Here is a 23829-nt window from a genome sequence, read left to right as displayed (position 1 = left end):
GTTCACCCCTCTCTCTTTTTTTCCATAATGACTTGACTTATGAGGAATAAAACAATCAGCATGTGAAATATTTTTTTGTGCAAGACAGAAACCAAATGTTTATCAGTTGTCTAAAACACATATTGATGTGCCCAGGAAAATGCAAAGCCAAACACTGCATGTAATTCAAGCCAAACCAACTCTTTTCCTAGTAGAGCAGAAGCATTTCAAATTTCTACCTTGTCATCATCTGGGATTTCCCAATGAGAAGGCAAGAAACCGAACCTTTAAATTTCTGAATAAGGAAAACCAGGTAGCTACCCATGCATGGGGTTTTGAACTAGAAATTGGAAAATCTGAAATGTAGACCTAGTATACTGAAAAACTTTACCTGTAAAGGCTGTAATATGATTTGTCTTATTCCCTCACAGGAAGTTGTGAGAACCAAATGAGATAATTACTATAACATGCAACATAAATATAAATTAGTAATAATAGTAGTAACAACAACAACTAATATTCTTTGCATGCCAGGCACTATTCTACATACTTTATACATTTTAACTCATTCAATCCTTGCAACAATCCAAATGATATTATGTGATGTGATTATGTGGCCCAGAACACTGGGTCCTCAAATATCCTGAGGTCACTTCTCCCTGATGTATGCATTTTATGTATGACCATACATATGTTTAACAAATATGCTTTATATTTTTACATGTTAATGAATACAGGAAATGTGTTCAGTTATGATTTAGTTGAACATTGAGCTGCTTCTGTATCTTTGTGCTTCTAATTATTTTTAAGAAAAGAAGAAAGAAGGCCCAGGAGTAAGGAAAACTGTTGAAGAGGCAGGCACTTTCATTTACCCTTTCCTTGAGTGTCTGTCTTAATCCCAAGCAAAAGGAACCTCTAGTACATTTCTGTCCTCTCTCGATTTGCCCTTTCTTTGTTCCTCCTTATGGGAATGACTACAGTGATTGGTCAGTTGAGGACTATCATTGAACCACTTTTACTGGCAGGCTAGACCTGTGTTGAAAGCTAAACATCAGTGTTCATGACTGTCTTGTCCTCTCATTCACTTCTGAGCCCAGGCCAAACACACTCTACTTCCTGTCTGAGTGACAAGCACATGTGGGCAGGGCCTGGAGCCCATGTTTTAAAAAGAGGCTTGTGGTCCTTGCCTTTTGTCTGTTCCAAAAGTCTTGCCTATGTCTTCACAACAGCATGCCTGAATACGTAGGTACAGAGGTCTATTAATCAGTGGACAAAATAGGAAACCCCAGCACAGCCAGACTCAAAATGCTATCTCTAACACTGCAGTCTATCTCAGCCTTGCATTTTGGGGGATTTGTAGCTACCGCTTAGATTAAGAGAGGGGTGCATATCCTTTTCATTAGCCTAGTGATCTTTTCATGTATGTTCCTAGAAGAGAAGAGGGTTAGTGGCACCCTAATCTCCTAAAAGAAATCTAAATTGTAGCTTAAGAAACTTGATCTCCTCTGCTAGATGGAACCATAGAGTCTCCTTCCATGCGTCCAGGATGTGGCATAGGATTTGACCCAGAATAGTGGCTCAGAAAATTCTTGTTGGGTGAATTAATAAAATATGCTAAAAAAAAAAAAAAAGAAAAAGAAAAAGTGGAGTTTGAAAAATTTGGAAAGGAAAAGAGATTTCCAGAAAGATGAGAATGTAAGCTTAGCTTAGACTGAGCAAGGAAGGGTATAGACTTTCATAGAACCAAGCCAAAGTACCTAGAACTGAAACATCTGACTTTGGAGCTAACAGAACTATCCAAACCGAAGGGCCAGAGTCAGAACACAAGGGCAAAAGTTCTCAGGCAGAAGCAGAGATGACAATTAGCTGTCAATAGGATGGCTGCTCTATGACACACCTCCCCACAGGTAGGTCTTGAAATTCTACCATCTGACTCCTAGCGGTTAAAACATCTTCAGAAGGTCATTCAAGATATCTGCCAATATCATGTATTTTACATGTCAAAGGGGAGCAACTAGCATATGAGAGTTAAACTTCCTCTTAAACAACAGATGAAAGGCATAAAAGAAATGGTATGGGCAATCCCCCACTTAAAAATATATATTGTTTAATGAATTCATTAAATGTTTATCGAAATAATACATGTGTACTTAAAACAATCAAATAGTGAAAAAAAGGCTTGTAATAAAAATCAGCAGTTCCTGTATCACCATTCACTAATCCCCAATACTGGTCATAATAGGTGACTCTACTTTTTATCTATTTCTTTGGCATTTTGTTGTTGTTGTTGTTAGAGAAGGAGAGAGGGAAGGGGAGTGGGGAGGGAGCAGAAGGAGAGAGAGACTCTTAAGCAGGTTCCATGCCCAGCACAGAGCCCAGCACAGGGATAAATCTCACAACCCTGGGATCATGACCTGAGCCGAAATAAAAAATTGGATGCCTAACCGACTGAGCCATCCAGGTGCCCCAAAACATATTTCTAAATAACATGCCTACACTGCTATTTCTTAACTTAATAATTTTAGAAATCTATTGACTTCTTCTTATGGAGGATAAGCTCTAACTCTACTATCTCTATCCTCATTCACTCAGGAGTTGGGTCACAATTTGGGGGCAAATCAACAGTATTATTATAACTATGTCCTTGTTTACTGTTGAGATAAGTAACTTTTTTTAATTTTACATCTTTTTTTTAGGATTACCACTGCCTCATTTTTTTCCTTTTCTTAATTTCTGATGTTCATAATCCTTATATTTTTCTTTTTTTTTTAAAGATTTTTTATTTATTTATTTGAGACAGAGAGAATGAGAGAGAGAGAGAGCACATGAGAGGGGGGAGGGTCAGAGGCAGAAGCAGGCTCCCTGCCGAGCAGGGAGCCCGATGCGGGACTCGATCCAGGGACTCCAGGATCATGACCTGAGCCGAAGGCAGTCGCTTAACCAACTGAGCCACCCAGGCGCCCCATAATCCTTATATTTTTCTATCAATCTGCTATACTTGTAGCAATAGTTTTTCTGAATGTCAGACACATCATTTACTCAATCAAGTCCCTTCTTACCCTGAAGCCCTCCACTCTGGTTCCCCATCCCCCTGCTCCAATCTTGATGGGTCTTTAGGCTCAGGCTGACTTCCAGGGACTTAATTTGTCATTTTCTTATGGTTGGATCCTTGATTTCTAGATCTTAGATCTCATTGCTCAGTTGTATTAAGTTGATGGGTTTATCCTTTTTGTAAGTACTAGTACTAGTATTTTTTTGTTGTTTTTGACTCATTTTTATCAAATAATAAAGACCAGATGCAATTAAAATATTCTAAAAATTGTATGAACTCCTATTTAACAGAAATGATAGAGCCGTCCAATAACAAGCAGGCAGTACCAGCATGAAACTCCTTCACTCCTTGGGCATATTTGGTGTATGGAAGATAAAGTGTTATAGAGCAATGCACAAAAAGTGCAGTCCACCTTGTATTAAGGATACTGTGAACTCTAGATAAGCTACTCACTTGGTATCTCTTCAAACCAACATCTTAAAGATATTTCCTTAACTGTGTGTGTGTGCGAGTCTCCCACCCTTATGCCAGAATACTCATCTGTAAGTTCCCTCAAAACAAAACTCCATTTAAAAATAAGGTAAGTGATTCAAGTAGATTTTTTTTTTTCTGAAAATTCCACTGGGGAATAGTGCATAGCTTTTCACAAATAAAGGGGGGGGGGAAAAAAGCAAGGAATGGAGTCCTTTAGCTGTATCTTTTCTTTCAAATCTCTATATTGGGCTTTCAAACCCCTCTTCCTCTCTGTAGCAGTACACCCTCCCAACAACCATCCCTGCTTCTTGGAGCTCCCCACCCACAAACTCTCTCTTATGCCAAACACTTGCACTCTGCCCAGCTCTTGTTCCAAACCTGCGCAACAACCATTTGTGTTCCCTTATTCCAGTCTTGCAGCATGCCAAAGGCTCCTAGATTGATCCTCCAGTTAAGTGGGATCCACTTTCTTTAGAAGTCAGTGAAGGATTATTAATAATAAATAAATTTTCTTCTTACATCTTCAAATTCAAACTAACAGATTTCTTCTATGCACTAAAATTAGAATGGACTAATTTCAATTTCTTCACTTATATAAGGAGATACACCTAAAAATCTAGGTTTACCAGCATCAAATTTCCAGATTGTGTGTGTGTGTGGGGGGGTGTTTATGCCTGGGTAGCTGGCTGACTAACACTGAGAGTGGCTTAGTTGAAAGTGGATCAAGTGAAATCAAAGACCACCATGGAGTTTTCCAGAGAAAGGCAAGTCAAAGAAAATACTGCAGGGGGGTGTGGGGAGGGATTGGTGGGTATAAGGCAGTATAGTACCCACTGTTTGGTTTTTCTGGACTGTGAAGGAGAACTGTTGGACTTTCAGACTAGAGAAGTAGGCAGAGACTAGATTATGGAGAGTCCTGGGGCCAAACTGAGGAGTTTTCGGATTTCATCAATAAAGTAACAGCAATGGATTCCAGTGGGAGGTCTTAGACTTATCTTGGTATGTAGAAAATAGAAAGAACTGTGAAGAAGGAAGAAAGAAAAAAGGAAGAGGAAGGGCACCTGGGTGGCTCAGTCAGTTAAACATCCAACTCTTAATTTTGGCTCAGGTCATGATCTCAGGGTGGTAAGATCGAGCCCCACATCGGGCTCCATGCTGGGCATGGAGCCTACTTAAGATTCTCTCTCTTCCTCTGCCTCTCCCCCCAAACTGTGCGTGCTCACTCTCTCTCTCTTAAAAAAAAAAAAAAGGAGGAGAGAAAGAAAGAAAAGAGAAATAAGGGAATCCTAAGAGTTCGAAGAAGTCTTGACATTTATTTAGTCCCACCTTCTGCTCAGTGCTGGAATCCTTTCTTCAACCCCGTACTAAGGGTTCCATGTCCCAGAGTTACTAAACTTTTTATTTTGAAGTCATTGTAGGTCCACCTGCAGTTGTAAGAAATAATACAGAACGATTATACATATTCTTCATATAGTTTTTCCCCCAAAGTACCAATTTGTATAATTACAACACAACATCACAGCCAGAAAATTGTATTTATACCATTGACCTTCACCAGTTTTACATGTAGTCATTTGTGTGTTATATGTGCATTTAGTTCTTTGCAATTTTATCACATGTATAGACTCATGTGTTCACTACCACTGTCAAGATACAAGTAGCTTTATCACTAGGATCCCGCTTGAATGGAAATTGATCTGACATCATGATCATATCCCTCTAGGAGGAAGCTTTTGCCTACCACCCCATTTCTAAAGATTTTTTAAAAAAATGTATTCAAGAGAGAGACAGAGTGAGAGAGAGCACGAGAGGGCAGGGAGGGTGGGTAGAGGGAGAGGGAGAAGCAGACTGCCCGCTGAGCAGGGAGCCCAATGCAGGGCTTGATCCCAGGGCCCTGAGATCATGACCTGAGCCGAGGGCAGACACCCAACCAACTAAGCCACCCAGGGACCCCAAATTCCATCCTTTTTGACCTGGTCTTTGATGCCTGTTTCTAGACCTCTCTGATGCCAGTCACCTGTCCATAAGGGTCTTTGTCAATTACCTGCAACTCTATCCTCTGCTGACATCTTGTTCTACACTGCTTGCATAGAGATGATTGCTTTGACCACGGTTCTGATCTTTTGATAATAGCACACAAAGTGTTTGGGTTAGCACTGAGTTCAATGACATAAAATAGAAAACTGAAATAACTAACTTATACAAGCAAGCTTGTAAGATACATCCAGGCTGTAGAGTGGCTCTGTGATGTCATCAGCATCCGGTAGCCTCCTTTCTCAGTCTGTCATCCTGCCCATTGCGGTGGATTCTTCTGACACCTCGTTGCTCACCTCTATCTATGAGGGAGGTTGATAAATACACTTTTCAGGATTGCCAGATAAAATATCGCATGGCACATGTGTTCACTAATACAAATTTAACTGAGAGCCCCGTGCTTTTATTTGTTAAGCTGGCAACTGTAATGCTTTTACTGGACTGCATCCATTGCCATACCCAATAGCATGGGGACACTAATTGGAAGCTGAGCTTTCCATCAGCAGTCTCTGCTATGCTGGGCCTTCTGTTTTCTCCTCTTGCTTGGTCTTCCAGTTTTTAACCCACATGTCCCTTCCTTATCCCTAGAGTAATTAGCCAGTTTTAGTCTTTACTAGGGTTCCTCATCTACTACAGTTTCTAATAAAGTATTAAAATATTTTTATTTTTGGCAGCACAATAAACTCCGTTGTGCACTTGAAGTTTCCCTTGAGAGGTGAACTGAAAGAGAGGCATTTAGCTTAAATTGGATGTTAAAGACAAAGACAACTGAATTCTAATATAATTTGTCACATTAACTTTATAGCCTAAATAATTGGGTCCACCTCCCTATGTAAAATGTTTCCTATCTTACTGCTTTTATAGTACTCAATGCTGTGTTTTAATAGTCAATTTTAAGGTAACTAATATAGTACCAAAAATGGTGATGTAATTATATTCAAAGGAGGACAGAGGGGAAATTGAGGAGGGAAGTGAACTATTTCATCATCCCTTGTAATAGGATGAGACAGAAGTTGGGGGTTGAGGGGGAAAAGGTAAATGTGGTTAAAAAGAATAAAATTCCAGTGGCACCTGGCTGGCTTAGTCGGCACAGCATGTGACTCTTGATCTCAGGGTTGTGAGTTCCAGCCTCATGTTGGGCAAAAGCTTTCTTAAAAAAAAAGGTACAAACTTCCAGTTATAAGATGAATAAGTTCTTGGGATGTAATGTACAGTATGGTGACTATAGTTAACAATACTGTATTGTATGTTTGAGTAGATTTTAAAAGTTCTCACCACACACACAAAAATTATAACTATGTCAGGTGATGGATGTGTTAACCTTAATTATGGTGATCACTTTGCAATATATACACATATAAAATTACTACATTGTACACCTTAAAACTAATAAAATGCTATATGCCAGGTATATCTCATTAAAACTGGAGGAAAGAAAAAAGAGATGGGGGTCAGGATTCCTCCCCTTGGTCCTGACAGACCTTTGTAACTGCCTTTGACTAGAAGAATGTGTCAGAAGTGACTTTCAGGATTGGTCATAAATGGCAACAGGCTTCTGCTTGGCTCTCACTCTCTCTGGACATGTAACTCTGGAGCCCTGAGAAGCCATATAAGTCCAGCTACCTCGAAGCTGCCACACTGGAGAGACCACATGGAAAACCCAGAGATTTCTAGGAGCCCCAGCTGTTCAAGCCTTTCCAGTCCAAGCACCAGAAATATAAATGAACAAATATTCAAGATGACCCAACCCCAGCTACAGTCTGGCTATATTCTGAATATGAGAAAACCACCAGCTGCAGCTCCCAAATTCCTGATCCACATAAACAGGAAAAGCTAATACATGAATATATTGCTTCAAGCCACCATATTTTAAGGTGAGTTGTTATGTAGCATTCCGAGTGCCTGGGTGGCTCAGTCGATTAAGCGTCTACCTTCAGCTCAGGTCATGATCACAGGATCCTGGGATCGAGCTTCACGTCAGGCTCTCTACTCAGCGGGGAGCCTGCTTCTCCCTCTGCCTCTGCTACTCCCCCTGCTTGTGCTCTCTCTCTCTTCTTTCAAATAAATAAATAAAATCTTAAAAAAAATAAATAAACAGAACAACCCCTTCATTTCTCACCCAAGATATACTGCAGTTACTAGTTGAAGGTGTCTCCTTAGAGATTGTTTTGTGAAATTTTTAACAAACTTTTTAAAAAAAATACAAAGGAGGGGCACCTTTGTGGGTGGCTCAGTCAGTAGAGCAACCGACTCTTGGTTTCTGCTCAGGTCTTGATTTCAGGGTTGTGGGACTGAGCCCCGTGCTGGGCTCCGTACTCATCAAGTGAGTCTGCTTGGTATTTTCTCTCCCTCTGACCCTCCTCCCCGTTCTCTCTCTCTCTCTCAAATAAATAAATAAATTTCAAAAAAAAATAAATAAATTTTAGGGACACTTGGGTGGCTTAGTCAGTTAAGCATCTGCCTTCGACTGAGGTCATGATCCCAGGATTCTGGGATTGAGCCCTGCATCAGGCTCCCTGCTCAGCAGAGAGCCTGCTTCTCCCTCTCTCTCTGCCGCTCCCCCTGTATGTGCGCACTCTCTCTCTCTCACTTCTCTCTGTCAAATAAATAAATAATATCTAAAAAAATAGTAAAAAATAAATTTTAAAAATACAAATGAGCTCATAATATATATATTATGGGGATTAAGACACGCACCTGTGATGAGCACTGGCTGATGTATGGAAGTATCGAATCACTATATTGTACACCTAAAATTAATATTATACTCTATGTTAACTGACAAATTTAAATAAAAACTTTAAAATATATCATGGACATCTGTGCCCCTTAGCATATAGATCAGCCTCATCCTTTAATACCTACATAATACTTCACTATATGGATGTCCCACAATTTGTATTCTCATCCCTCAGTGCTATATATATATTTCCAGTCTTTTTGAAATAAATATTTACATCAATACAATTTTATAACAAAATTATAATCATACTACCACACCATTTTGTAAACTATTTTTACGTTCAACATTGTTCTTCTTATGATATTCTTTAAAATATTAACTTTATTGATAGAATAATATATATCATCTGAATGTACCATAATTTATTTAAATAAGTCTATTGCTGGACATTTATGTTATTCCTGATTTAAAATACTGCAGTTAAGGGGCGCCTGGGTGGCTCAGTTGGTTAAGCGACTGCCTTCGGCTCAGGTCATGATCCCGGAGTCCCTGGATCGAGTCCCGCATCGGGCTCCCTGCTCGGCAGGGGGTCTGCTTCTCCCTCTGACCCTCCCCCCTCTCATGAGCTCTCTCTCTCTCTCATTCTGTCTCAAATAAATAAAATCTTTAAAAAATAAATAAATAAAATACTGCAGTTAACATCATAATACATTCATTTGTATACACTTGTCCAATTATCTCCTTAGAATAAATTTCTAAAAATAAAAATGTTGGACCCCAAACTATGAACATTTAAGATTTTATACAAACTGTAAAATGCAAGAAAAGTTTGTTCTAATTAATGCTTCCAACAACAAGAAATGAGACTATATACTTTCCTATAAGTTTACTAACTCTGATCATTTATTTTTTTTCAAGATTTTTATTTATTTATTTATTTGAGAGAGAGAGGGTGAAAGAATGAGCAGGGAGAGTGGCAGAGGGAGAAGCAGACTCCCCACTGAGCAGGGAGCCCGATTCGGGGCTTGATCCCAGGACCCTGAGATCATGACCTGAGTGGAAGGCAGATGCTTAACATACTGAGCCACCCAAGCACCCCTAACTCTGATCTTTTAAAAAAATTTTTATCTTTGCTAATTTCAGTGGTTAAAATTATTTCACCTTTGTTTTAATTTACATTTCTTTCATTATTATATATTATAAGATACAGCCAACCTCAGTTTTCTTTCATAACGTCCTCCGAGATTATTGAAGTAAAAACTCTCGGGGTGCCTAGGTGGCTCAGTCATTAAGCGTCTGCCTTCGGCTCAGGTCATGATCCCAGGGTCCTGGGATCGAGCCCTGCATTGGGCTCCCTGCTCAGCAGGAAGCCTGCTTCTCCCTCTTCCTCTCCCCCTGCTTGTGTTCTCTCTCTTGCTGTGTCTCTCTCTGTCAAATAAATAAAATCCTTTAAAAAAAAAAAACTTTCAGCACCACAGGGAATCCTGCCCAAGGAATTCAGAGATTAACTGCCCCCTGGGCTGTCATATGGACTACAGCCTTACCGACTGATGACTAGGTATTTCACATTCCACTCCTTTGCTTTAGTATTTTTGACATTTCGGGGTACTTACTTGAGGCAAGTATACTTATGAGACATAGGTGACATTGGGAGACTGTCAATGCAGAGTCTTTCACTCTGGTTACGCTAGGCTACAAAAGGAATTTAGGCCCAGTTGGAATTAAAGTGCTGAGAGAAGAAGATCAATCTTGTTATTTGAACTGATCTTGCTAAACTGTATTTCAAGATGATCTCAACTGGTCATTCCAATGACCTTCTGCAGGCTCTCAGGAAGGAAAGCTTCTTATGGTACTGGTTGAGGTGCTAATGATTCACACAAAGATCCTGAGTCCATACAGGAGATGTTGTTCTTGTTCCCTGAGGCCCTACTGCAGCATCTTGCCCCTCTCCCAAAACACATGACTCAGGATACTGCCCTCTTGGTCTGGGATGGGGATGGAAAATATGTGGTTTGCATGCCATTATTCTCCCCATCCTTCCTCCCAACGCATGGTGGACATTGCTAATCCATCATGGTGGTCTTTCCTGAAAAGTCCAAATGTGGCTTCCGAATGCTCCAAAACAGTACTCCGAGTAGCCACCATCTATCAAATATCTAGCAGAGTAGATAGATGGTAGATATTTGGAATTGGCAAGAGCATGACGGTGGATAGGATCCAAATGAGTAGAGACGGGTATTTTCCTCTTCATCTAGGAGCAACTACTCAAATATCCACACCTGTTGCCATCATGAGATCTGGTGACAAAGTTCTCAAAGCAGAGACTGGTAACTCTGAGGTCTCTAACCAGGTTGTTCTCTCTCTCTCTTTTTTTTTTTTTTTTGGTAGGCTCCACACCTCCACACCTCCACCAGTATGGAGCCCAACATGGGGCCTGAACTCACGACCCTGAGATCAAGACCTGAGCTGAGATCAAGAGTTGGGCGCTCAACTGACTGAGCCATCCAGGTGCCCCTAGCCAGCTTGTTTTTAGTTGGGGGCTGTATGTCATGGAAGCAAACTGGACTTATTGCTAATTAATCATGTTACTTCTCATCAAGCCCAGATGTGGTCCCACTATTCTTCTCAAAGCAACTCCAGATGGCCTCTGCCAATAGTTATAGGTAAAAGCTGCATGCATCCCATCAGTGTTGGCTTTTTATTTTTTTTTAACTTGACAAATGGGAATCCTGACGGCCAGCTGGCAACAAGGGAGTCAAAGCATGGTTTGGAAGCTTATTTCAGCCTGGCCCATTTCAGGCTGAGCGGGCATGAGGCTTGTGACACTGCACTACCTCAGATGGGCTTGGGCACAGGGTATGCGAAGTTCCTGCAACAGACAGCCAGCAGGGGAAAAGAGTAAGCCATATGGCTTTTTTAGTCTGGGAAGGAAGAAACTGGGCCAGTATCATTTGGAAGCCAGGTGGGATATTGATCAATTATCTGGATATTTGCCCTGATACAGCAGACCTACACCTGCCAGCAGAGACTTTGGGGAGCAGGATCCAGCTCCAGGAAGGACAGTTGGGAGGTGCCAATGTGGGTACCAAAATCATAGTCCTAAAGGGGCGTTTGGGTCCTAGTCCGGCTAACTTAGGAGGAGAAATTAAGGCAAAGCTGAAGGTCTGTCAAAAACAAGAGCAAATACCAGGCTTGGGAAATGCTGTGGTGAAGAAATCTCAGAGGTACAACTGCAGGTGACCAGCACTGTGCCACCAGATTCTGGGCCCCAGAGTATGACTTTATTTCAAGCCACTTTGGTGAGGCTACAGCTGCTGAGATGGGTCCTTATTAAGGTCAGACTAATTCTAGAGTGGACATCCAGCCATGAGGCTCTGGGAAAGGCAAAGACAGAAAACAAGGTGTAGGCACATAACTATGCTTCAGACTTTCCTTCTAAATGTCCCTTGTTCCCTCCTAGGGTTCTTTTGTCCCTGTTCATTTTCGTACACGGCTCCTCCTGCCTACAGTCCCTTCCTCCCTTTCTCCAGGTGAGCAGATCCTATCTTCTGCCTTTTCTAAACCAAAAATATTTGGCCCTCACTTAAGACATCCCATTTCATGTCATATTCTGGTTATTTGTTTACAGGTTTCCTACACTCTACTGGACTTTGGACCATGTGCTTTGTGTCCTTATATCTCCCCACAATATACGACACAGTACCAGTAGGTTCTTTTTATTAAATGCTCATAACCTTTCTCCTTTCCCTTTTGTCTTCATTCAGGTGTGGGCAAATGACAGCCTGCATGCTAAATTCAGCCCTCTACCTGTTTTTGTAAATAAAGTTTTATTGGGACACAGCCATGTTCATCTTTACATACTGCCTATGGCTACTTTTGCTCTAACACAGCAGTGTTGAGTAGTTGTGACAGAATTCTCAAGGCCTGCAAAGCCAAAAATACTTATTGTCTGGCCCTTTACAAAACAACAACAGCAACAACAAACAACTTGCTAATCCTTGCTCATTTTTAGTAAGAAAAGAGATTTGCCCTTTGAACTTCATCCATCAAACCACTCACTGCATTCCCTCTCACCTTATAAAATCTGCAAGTGCCTAAGTAGCTCAGTCAGTTAAGCGTCTGCCTTCAGCTCAGGTCATGACCCAGGGTCCTGGGGTTGAGTCCCACATCGGGCTCCCCACTTGGCGGGGAGTCTGCTTCTCCCTCTCACTCTGCCCCCCCCACCCCGCTCATGCATTCTCTTGCTCTCTCTTGCTCTCTCGCTCTCTGTCAGATAAATAAATAAAATCTTTAAAAGTCATAATAAAATCTGCAAGCTTTAGAATTGTGAAGTATTTTGAGAAATTTTCATCATAAAATAGAATCTCAGTTAAGGAAGTGTCAGGGGTTACTTAAGGGCTCTGTAGTAAGCTCATGTACAACCAAAGAAGCATCTAGAAACTTGTCAGACATAATTATCATTGATAAACTGACATTTTAGATTTGTACATGGTTTTCTCTGAGCTTGGGTAATATAAACCTGCCATTTGCGTTCCAACCCAGCTGGAATCATTCTCTCTTCCCTCAATGCTTCCAGAATACTTCATTCTCTTTGTTACAGTGTCTACTTCTTTGCAGGAGTATACTTACAGACTAAGGTTATAAAATCCCTGTGGGAAGGAACTCTTGTCCAACCCTATAGCCCCTATAGAGTTTTCCCAAGGTAAATGGTGACTGAATGGGTGTCATTAATGCAAACATGAAATATAGGTTTACAATAACATTGATCCCATGAAACCATGAGCAAAATTTCAGCGGAGATTCTTCATTCTGTGCTTCACACGTACGCGTGTTCAATCCTGTTTATTCCACTCATACCCCTGTTTACTTTTCTCAGATATGTGTATAGAAAGAAAATCATCTCAAGAATGCCTACTATACAATAGCACTCTGTTGTTTAAAAAAAAAAAAAAGCAAGACAAAACAATTCTCTTGAAAAAGTAAATGCCTTGTCTGGGGTCAACAGTTTTCTCAGGAAATCAGCATTATTGTGAACCGGAAAACCCTCTGGACCTTATTTCCTCCACTATTCACTTTGCTGTTAAACTTCAGCTGGGTAATGAATCCTCTTTAGCAATCCAAATGACAGATGACCCAATCAACCTCTGGTTTTCATCCGTGTGAAGTAATATTTATAGTCCAGGCCCCATGGAGTCTAACTAGGAAAACAAAGAATCCCTAGGGTACTTTATTTGCCTTTGTGTAAGTAAAGCTCTCCATGGTAAGGTGGACAGAAAGACAACTTGAATTAGCCTAAGCAAAGGGGATGGGAAGCAGGAGTTGCTGGTTCACCAAATCCTAGAAGGAGGTGAATAGGCAAATGATGGGGAAAATTGGGAGGCGGCTGAGCCTCTGGAACAATGAGAACCAGAAAATAGAAAGTTGCCAGAACTCTATCCTTCTCTATTTGGAATCTCTGCTTCTCTCTCGAGGCTACCATCATTCTCCGTGCAGATCAGCTCTCTCTACCAGGAGGAAAGCTAGCCATACATAAGTCTTTTTCTTTTCTTTTTAAAATCTTATAGCTTTATTCTTAGAGGTGAATCATCCCTCTCCATTTTAATAGGCAAAACCTTTGTGCCCAGGTTGGGTCAAACCTAACAGATGTATTATATGGAAATGATATACTCCTGACTTAGCCATGGGGATAAGAGGGAAGTGAGGGAGGTTGGAGGAGAGACAGTTTCTAGGAGAAGGGTTTGGGGTTGACAATTCCAGAGATGTTCTTTGCCCTTTTTCATGGCATGGAATGATATAATGATATAAGTCCCTAAGCTAAAGAAAAAAAAAAAAAGAGGGCTAATAAAGAACCATGCATGAATACTTCATCTCAGAGAATAGACTTTCATCATAGCAATATAGGTATCCCTCAGCTAAAGGCAGGCAGAAGTGCAATGTTCACATTCATTCCAAGTGTAGAAGCAGAGTCAGCAACAATAGGCTTCCCATCAGAGCGCAGGGAGAGAAACTGATAAGAAGCATCTATACTGTGTAATGCCTGAAGTGGACCCTCCCATTAAACACCGTAAAGGGTTTGGTCAATTTTCTTAATGCAAAAGGCCATAACTCCAGGCTACCTTATAGTTTCTCCCAGCCCCACACCAGGACTGCAGCCAGGCCATACAGAGGCTCTGTACAAATTTAAAAGGCACACCTTCCTTGAGGCAGACCCAGCACCTGCCCACCTCCCTAGCACCATGTCAGGACTCCTGTGTTGAGTGCTGAATTTCAGCCTCCACCTACCCCTCAGCCAGGTACCCTGGCCCAGGGTCCAAACAAAGTGTGTATGGCCAGAGGGAGACAGGGTAGGCAGGCTATCCCTTCTCAAAGCAAGGACTTCCAGCATCTGCAGAGGTGAAGCTCAGGCAGTAGCTGGGGCCTGGTGTTAGAAGACAGTAGCAGGAATGGCAACAACAACAGAATTCAAAGGGCTCTAGGGATGGACAGCCCACCTCTGGGTACCGGAGCAGAAGGGACATCTCTGGGAGTAGAGAGGCAGGCAGTGACTGAGCAGGCTTCGGCAAGTCCTGGAAGGAGTCAAGACGCAGCAATGGTGAGGGACCATGCATGCTTGTCTCTCCCAATGAAAACCAGGGTTGTTGGGGTTTTTTTTTTTAAATCAAGAATTTATGTTAAGCAGAATGCCTTGATAGAGATGAAACTGTTTTGTCTCCTTTCTTTTTACCTCTGAAACTCGAAAAATAACTCCCTTTTGAAAGGGATGGTTGTACAAGGATTGAAGGACGCTCTCCTTAGTCACCCCGAACGCTGGGGGATCAGGGCACAGTTCTACTGCGAGTGGGCATCCTGCCGGCACCTAAAGCAATGGCCAGAATAGAGAAGCCATCAGCCCAGTGTCCCCGGGGAAGAAAGTCCAGGCAGTCTGCTACTGTGCTGTTAGAGCTCCATTTAATTTTGTGCTTCGAAGGAGCCGCCCATGAATGTTCCAGGCACTGCACGAGTCAGAGTCTTGTTCCCCAAGAACGGCTGCAACATGGCCTCCACGCTCCCCCTCCTTCCTGCACTCCGACTGAGGCAGCGCTCACCAGTCTCCCTGGCTGTGCAGGAACAGGGGGCTCGGCTGGGTCTCAGACTCTGACAATGTGACAGAGCCCCAGGCTGCGGGGCACAGGGACGTGGGAAAGAATTGGGTGCTCGTTAAGTATGGGACAAGAATCGACATTCAAATCACTGAAGAAAATAATGGATCATTGAAAAATGTTGGGAGAATTGACCGGTAATTAGGAGGAAAATATTAGATTGTTACCTCACTACATCTTAATAAATTACAGACAGGCCAAAGATTTAAATATAAATGTTTTTAAACACGAAAGTAATAGAAAATAGGAAAAAGTAAGACAAATAGTGTTGAGTACAAACAACGGAAAACTTTTTGTGTGGCAAAAAAAAAAAAAATCACATATAAGGTTGAAAGACAAATGACAAACTAAGGAAAAAAATGACAATAATGCGAGGTAAAGGGTTACTATCCATAATATTAAAAGAATTTGTACAAATTAAGAACAATTTAAACTCCAATAGAAAAAAAAAAGGGCAAAAATCACAAGCAGGTAATTAAATGCAAGAGGTCAGTAAATATATGAAAAAAATTTTCAGCTTCACTAATATTCAAAGAGGCAAATTAAAACAATACTGAGATGATTTTACCTATCAGCTTGACAAAGATTTTTAAAAATTTCTCAAACTCACACATTGACAAGGTTGGGAGAAACATGGACTTCCCACTTTTTCTGTGGGCGTGCAAAATGTACATGTTTTCAGAGGGCAATCTGACAAGAAATAATAAAATATGAGATGTATATACCCTTTGGTAACAATGGTACTTGTAGAATTTTACCCAAAGGAGATAATTACACAAATTTGAAAAGATGTATTCACACTTTGTTTATAGTTTTGAGAAACAGGAAACAACCTTAGTGTCCCTCAGTAAGAGCTCGTTAAATAATTATGGTATACTATTCATGGAATGCTCTACAGCCATGAAAAATTATATAAATCTGTATCAACGCAGAAAGATGGCTTTAGTTATTGATTCTTTGAGGTCCCACCATTCATCTGGATCAACCACTACCTGTCCTTATCAGCAGAGTTTCCATAATTCTAATTCTCTCCTTATTAATCATAGGCTTTGGTACCTGGCTTACAGTCTTCCAAACGACTATCATGCAAGGTGACTTAAATGTCCGTGTAGATAAATCATCCCATTTCCAGTCTTTGGAATTCTCAAATTACTCATCTACAATAAAATACAGTCAATTAATACTCCACAGCCACCCATGTTCACGGCCGCAGTGGACACAAACTGCCCTATCTCTAAATTTACTAAATCAGGTGTCACTGTCTCTCTGGTCACATTTGCTTATCTTCTCAACTAGCCTGTTCAACTCTCATAATACATTTCTTCTTCTTTTGCTTCAGGTCCTCTAATCCACCACTCTGTTCATCTTAAACTTAATGACCTTTTCACACATTTTCTTGCCAATATTTTAAACTCCTTTGCCTCATTATCCTCATTGTACCTGCTGCAAAATCGCCCATCCTTCATGGTTTATTTGGACGGTCTGCATTTTTTCCCATGCCTTGGCTACCAAATAATGTTAGAGCATCACATCCTGGCAGATAGGTACCACTATAAATTAATATTCACTAATTTCATCTGGGCCCTTATCTCGGGTTCAGATCCCACAGAGACAGAGCCTGAGATGGAGATTGGAATACAAATGGTTTATTTGGAGAGAATTCCAAATAGAGGAATAAAGGGGGGGAGAGAGAAGAGGAAGGAAAGGGAGAGAAAAACAGGGGGAGCGGGGAGAGGAACAACACAGGGTATGTTAATGAGCAGATTTTCACTGTGGGTGACTGGGGCTCAGTTCCACTGGGACCTCAGAGAGACTGTGTAGAACCCACCTTCGAGTCGTCCCACCCCATTCCTCTCTGTGGTTGGTTGAGGAATACTCCCAAGGGCTTTAACTCCCTCTCACTCCAAGCTGCCTCATGCACAGGTCCCACAAGCTCCTAGCCTGGGAATCCCCTCAGGCCTTCACCAGAAGGCCACAGGCATGTTTGCACCAGAACTGCAAGTTTCCGGGCGATGTTGGTGAGCTACCAACAGCATATGCTGCAGCCTCAGTGTGGCCGGGCATCCTTTCCATGTTACCCTAGTCACCTTCATCTCCCCTCCCTACAACCATTTCAAAAATCCTCCAGTCATTTCAAACCTCTGATGGTCCTGGTTGTGCCTTCACTCTCTTGCCTCCCAGTTCACAGAGAAACAGTGAAGTTCTCAGAAACGAACTCATCCAGCTTCCACCAACAATTCTAGCACCCCATCTGTATCTACACCTATCACTTCTCCCTTCTCCCCTCTTCAGGAGAAGGGCTTCCCTCCCCCTATCTAAGGCCAACATCTCCGCCTGTTCTTGACCATGTCCCTTCTGTCTTCTTGATGACCATCCTCTTTGATTGCTTCCGCTCTCTCCTGCATCTTCAATTTCTTTTTCTCCCTTGCCTTCTCTCTCCCATTTTAAAACAGATAAACAACCCTTCCTAGAATTCGCCTCCCCTTCCATCTACCGTCCTGTCTCTCCTCCTCTTCACACCAGATTTCTTGAGAGAACATCTTATGTATGTGGCCTCCAGTATGTCTCTTCCCATTCACTTTTTTTTTTTTTAAGAAAGAGAGAGAGAAAGAGTATGGGGGCAGGAGGTGGGGGTAGAGGCAGAGGGAGAGAGAGAATCTTAAGAAGACTCCACGCCCAGCATGGAACCCGATGCTGGGCTCGATCTCACCACCCTGAGATCACTTAACCAACTGAGCCACCCAGGTGCCCCTCTTCTCATTTCACTTCTTATTGCTCAACAATAACTGCTCTCACCAGCATCACAAATGACCTTCTTGTGGCAAAAGCCAAAGGACATCAGTCCTTCTCTATCTTGCCTGCTCAGCAACATTTAATTGTGCAGAGTAGTTTTTCTCCTGGGCTTTCATGACATCTAACTCTTGGTTTCCTCCTTTCTCTCTGGCACATCCCCTCATGTCTTTATTTCTCTCTTAAGTGATGCTGTCCTCAGCTCTCCCTCGTTCTCCACTAGTGGTCTCATCTGTGTCAACTCTTGTAATTACCATGCTAACGTGGAGGTCTCCTAGATCCACAGAAACAACCCAGGTTTCTCTGCTCCAGATTTAAATATACATTTGCCTAATGCTCATACTCAATTCTGTCACTTTGGCCAAATCATTAAACTTTCCTTAACATTTGTTCCTGGGTATATAATGGAAATGAAATAGGTACCTCTTACATCCTTTCAAAATTTTTAAATTTTTAAAAAAGATTTTATTTATTTATTTATTTATTTGAGAGCGAGAGAGAGCGAGCAAGAAAGCACAAGCAGGGGGAGCAGCAGAAGGAGAGGGACAATCAGGCTCCCTGCTGAGCAGGGAGCCCGATGTGGGACTTGATCCCAGGACCCTGGGAGCATGACCTGAGCCGAAGGCAGATGCTTAACCAACTGAATGACCCAGCACCTCACAAAATTTTTAAATTTTGAAATAATTATGGAGTCACAGAAAGTTGCAAAGACAGTACAGAGAGGTCCCTGGTACCCTTCACCCACTTTCCCCCAGTGGTTGCATTTTATATAAGTATAGTACAATATTAAAACCGGGAAACTGACATTGCAACAATATGTGTAGTTCCATGCCCGTTTATCACCCATGCAGATTTGTGGACCCACCGCTGCAATCAAGACACAGACCTATTCCATCACCACAAAGAGCTCTGGCGTCTGCGTCTCTTTGTACATATTTCTTTTTTTCAATTTTTATTCTCATCAGATCCTTGAGAGAAGAGACATATGTGTTATTTGGGTTTGTGTCTCAGAGTCTCACAGAGTGCCTTAGAAGTCACTGCTAAATGTTTATGAAAGCAAGAATGGAAAAAAGGAAGGGCATTCCATCCATGGAGGCCAGGGACTTCAGCCCAGTATCCAGGACAGACCATGGTTCTGCCTAGCTCCATTTTGGTGGCCAGGCACTGAGGACAGAGGCCTCCTTCCCGGATTTACCTCTTGTTGAATGAGGTGTTGGCAGATGCAAGAAGAATCAGAGTGGTGAGGCTTGTCTCCCAGTAATTCCAATCATCACAGCCCCTGTCTGTAGCAGGGAGGAAGGACTTACTCAATCCAGTACCTTTTTTAGGAAACTCTCACATCACACCACATGGCCAGTTCCCCAATCCACCTATCTGATGTCTGCCCTGCTCTGCCTCACACCATCAGCACACCCCTGTGCTTCCTGGAAGAACCAGGAAGACGATCCTAACCTCAGCTTGTCTGCTCTTCAGCTGGTGGGTGGGGCACGTTTGTCTCAAAACTCAAGGAAAGTGGCCAGTCCCCAGACATGAGTTCAAAATTCTGCTGAATTGTAATAGCTCTAGACAGAGAGGTAATATTTCTCTTTACTTAGTAAGTATGATAGTCCATAGGAGAATTCTGAAGCTGGGAAGAGAGGCAAAGCACGGAAGAAAACAGCTAAAGAAACTGCACAATTACACGTGCACTCATAGCTACACCCCCCCCCACACACACAGAGAACTTGTGTGTGTGTGTGTGTGTGTGTGTACCACCAAATTACTATTCCTATTAGGAGGAGAGATAAAGGAGTATTTATCCAACAAAGATCTGTCTTATTATAGTAAGTTTTAATCAGAGCAAAAGTAAAATGTGTGTTCCCTTAAATAGCATGGTTAAAGTCTCCGAAATGAAAAACCCTAGCTTGGAAACTTTATGTCAGCAATGAGCAATTTGTGTTGTCTAGTCTGAAAGTCTCAAGGGGCAATTATTTGATTTCCAAGATTTAAACTCATTTATCAGTTGTAGTTTATAAACGTGGTGCAGCAATTTGTGAGCTGATGTCATGCTTCCAGCCGGGTGGTTTGGAAATGGTCCATATGGGGATTCATTTTCAGTGGCGGAAGTGAGAGGCATGGAATTAAGGCAATACTTGGGCTCCTCATCTGGGGAAATTTGGGGGTTTGGAAGTATTGCGTGCCTTGTACATCGTGTGGAGAACACAGTTGATCTCACATCAGAGTGTGTTTGATATTAAAGATCTGCATTGCAGAGAGCACACACAGAATGGACATGGTTAAAAGGACAGGGATCTTTGTTTTGTTCACGGGTATTTCCTCAGTGCTCAGAATAATGCCTGGTGCATGGTGGGCTCTCAGAAAATTTTTGATGAGTGAATAGTCAATATTTATACTGTGTGCAAGGGAGGAAAGAATAAATCAATTAATCGATAGGTATTAAATTGCCAACAAACCCAGGGCACATTGGGTAAAAATGTTACAACTCAGACTTGGTCACAAAGCCTGCTGGATCACAGCAAAATGAAACAAAGGAGAGGGAGAAACCAGAAGTCAGAAGAGTAAGGACAGAGGGGACAACCAGACCAGCTCCGGAAACTAACCATGGTCCCAGGCCAGCTTGGGTTGGGTTTGGGCAGATTGGTCTAGTCTGGAGGGTGGGGTTTGGAGATGGGAGTCTGAGTGACAGGACAGACTGAAAGTCAGGTGGACAGAGAGCAATCTAGCCCAAGCAGAGCCCAGTCAGTGGCTGAATATTCAAGAGAAAGATTTGGTCTTATAGGGGAGGGACCTGGCAAAAACTGAGCAGGGTGACAGGGTCTAAATATGAGCAAAGAGGGGTGCCTGGGTGGCCCAGTCTTTAAGCATCTGCCTTTGGCTCAGGTCATGATCCTGGGGTCCTGGGATTGAGCCCCGCATCGGGCTCCCTGCTCCACGGGAAGCCTGCTTCTCCTTCTCCCACTCCCCCTGCTTGTGTTCCCTCTCTCACTGTCCCTCTCTCTCTCTCCCTGCCAAATAAATAAATAAAAATCTTTTTTAAATAAATAAATATGAGCAAAGAACTAGAGTACAAGACAATGGACCTGAAATCAAAGCCCAGGCTTACGGGACTAACATGGTCGATGGCTGGGGAAGGCTGTGATTTGGTGGGTCTGCACTGATGCCCAAAGCACCCAGCTTGCTAGGTCATCACTGGTCTAATGCTAAGCGTTCACCAATTGAGGGACAAAGGCTCATATCATAGGTAAGGTTGAGCCTACAGGGAAAGGGAATCAGACTAACTCCCTCACTGTGTGCTCCACTGCATCCTGAACGTGCTTCTGGAGACCACTCATCACACTTGCAATTGCTTCCAGACTTTTGTTCATTGCTGGCGCTGGGGATTGTTCTCTTGTTGATTATCACTTCCTCCCCAGCACCAATACTTACACATAGTAGGCACATATTATGAATAAAAGAAAGAACCAGGGCCTCCCTGTGCAGGAGGCTTAGGAAAGCAGAGACGACTCTGTAGCTGACCAGACTTACATCCCAGAAGTACCCCCCCCCCGCCCCCGCCCCATCTGCCTCGTATTGCCCTGCCTCTGCCGGGCCTGGCACCGAGGAAAAGGAAGATGGGAGTCATGACCCGCCTCGCAGAGCAAAGCTCACCAAGGCAGCTCTGAACCGCTGCCACTTTTTTCCTGAGTAGCCTCAGGTTTTCGGTCGCAATGATCCGTGTTACTATTTGAACAGCGTATTTTCACGCCGGTGTTTTCTTCTCCGGTGAAGAAGAGCGCTAGTAAGACAGTACGAGGTTCCAGGAGAGGAAAGGGGAGGGATAGAGAGAGGAAAGAGGGAAAGGAAAGAAAGAAAGAAAAGTACCACATCCCATTACCACTTGCACCAGAGCTGGATTCGGGTTGCTAAGTGCCTCACTGCGTGGTTACAGTCCCCATCCTGCCCCCTCCTGCCGTCCGCTCCCCGCAAGCACGGCAGCAAACCACAGCATCCTGCGAGCCATCCCGGAGACCCAGAGAGCCCGGCGCGCCGCCCGCCAGCAGGGCAGCCCCCTTCTGCTGCTCTCCGCTTCCCAACGGTACAGTTCAGCTCTGTTGTGGTTGCTGACCGCTCAGCGCTTTTGTCCTTGAAACATGATCATCCCACTCAGAGGCACAGAACTTGAAGGTCTTGAACTTGAGAGCACCTCTGAGGCCCAAGCTAATAGCTGAAAGAAGGGCAGATGGTGGGAGAGAAAGACAGACTCTCTGTACGTGTTTATTTTTAAACGAATAAGAAAAATATTGTAAACATAATTCCAACAGGACAAAATCCTACCCAATAGGAAATTGTAAATGCTTCTAAGGAATACCAAAGAATGTAAACTGTTTGCAGAAAGGCCAATAGATGCTATCATTGCCTCTACAAGGACTTGGTGTCTGAAGAAAAATAAATTGGCCCATGAGGCCAACAGATGATGGGAACATATCTGGAATGTGATTCTTTGCCCCATATTTGCACAGCAAATAAGAGGAAAGGGTTTCAAGCATAATTCTAAGAGTAGGTGGGGGAAACAAAAAAATAAACCAAATGGTTTGGAACTAGCAGAAGTAACTTCCAGAATGAGAGGCTCTAGAGTACACGGGAAGGATCAAGAATATCAGCATTTCATTCAGGGGTGCCCGGCTGGCTCAGTTGTTAGAGCATGCAACTCTTGATCCTGGGGTTATGAGTTTGAGCCCCATGTTGGGTGTAGAGATTACCCCAAAATAAAAAAAAAATCAGTATCTCATTCAGACATAGAAAGGAAGGGATTTTCAAAGCCACAATGAGATACCACCTCACACCGGCCAGAATGGCTAAAATTACCAACTCAGGAAAAAACAGTTGTTGGTGAGGATGTGCAGAAAAGGGAACCCGTTTTGCACTGTTGGTGGGAATGCAAGCTGGTGCAGCCACTCTGGAAAAGAGTATGGAGGTTCCTCACAAAGTTAAAATAGAGCTACCCTACAACCCAGCAAATGCACTTCTAGGTATTTACCCAAAGGATACAAACTTTGTGATCTGAAGGGGCATCTGTACCCAGTGTTTATGGCAGCAATGTCCACAATAGCCAAACTATGGAAAGAGCTCAAATGTCCATCAACTGATGAATGGATAAAGAAGACATAGTATATAATGGAATATTATTTGGCCATCAAAAAGAATGAAATCTTACCATTTGCAACAACATGGATGGAGCCAGAGAGTATTATACTAAGCGAAATAAGTCAGTCAGAGAAAGACAAATGTCATTTGATTTCACTCATATATGGAATGTAAGAAACAAAACAGATGAACATAGGGGAAGGGAAGGAAAAATAAAATAAGATAAAAATAGAGAGGGAGGCAAACCATAAGAGACTCTTAAATACAGAGAACAAACTGAGGTTTGCTGGATGGAGGTGAAGGGGATGGACTAAAGGGGTGATGGGCGTTAAGGAGGGCACTTGTTGGGATGAGCATTAGGTGTTATATATAAGTGATGAATCACTAAATTTTACCCCTGAAACCAATACTACCCTACATGCTAACTAACTCAAATTTTTAAAAAAAGATTTAAAAAATTAAATTGAATTAAAAATTAAGAAAAAGAAAGGAAGGGATTTTTACTTTTCCTCATAATGCCTTTTTATGGTTAAATTAGTATTCACTGGGGCCCA

The 23829-nt window shown here is 42.4% G+C and overlaps 1 protein-coding gene and 1 long non-coding RNA gene across 2 annotated transcripts in view; one reads left to right on the top strand and one right to left on the bottom strand.

The window, feature by feature from the left end:
- ITPR2 (inositol 1,4,5-trisphosphate receptor type 2) overlaps positions 1-23829 on the top strand; it is an 838078-nt gene that overhangs the window by 111690 nt on the left and 702559 nt on the right. The window lies entirely within an intron of this gene.
- The window catches only part of LOC145721425 (uncharacterized), a 57221-nt gene continuing 38224 nt past the window's right edge, over positions 4833-23829 (bottom strand). The window contains exon 3 of the long non-coding RNA XR_014145099.1: positions 4833-4929. This is a non-coding gene — a long non-coding RNA (uncharacterized LOC145721425). The remainder of the gene's footprint in view (positions 4930-23829) is intronic.

This window comes from Leptonychotes weddellii, chromosome 5 (genome assembly GCF_054177405.1).
Source record: "Leptonychotes weddellii isolate Sample4059 chromosome 5, ASM5417740v2, whole genome shotgun sequence".
NCBI classification, from domain to species: Eukaryota; Metazoa; Chordata; class Mammalia; order Carnivora; family Phocidae; genus Leptonychotes; species Leptonychotes weddellii.
The sequence above is the reverse complement of the archived record's forward strand: the minus strand, read 5'-3'. Positions and strand labels throughout refer to the sequence as shown.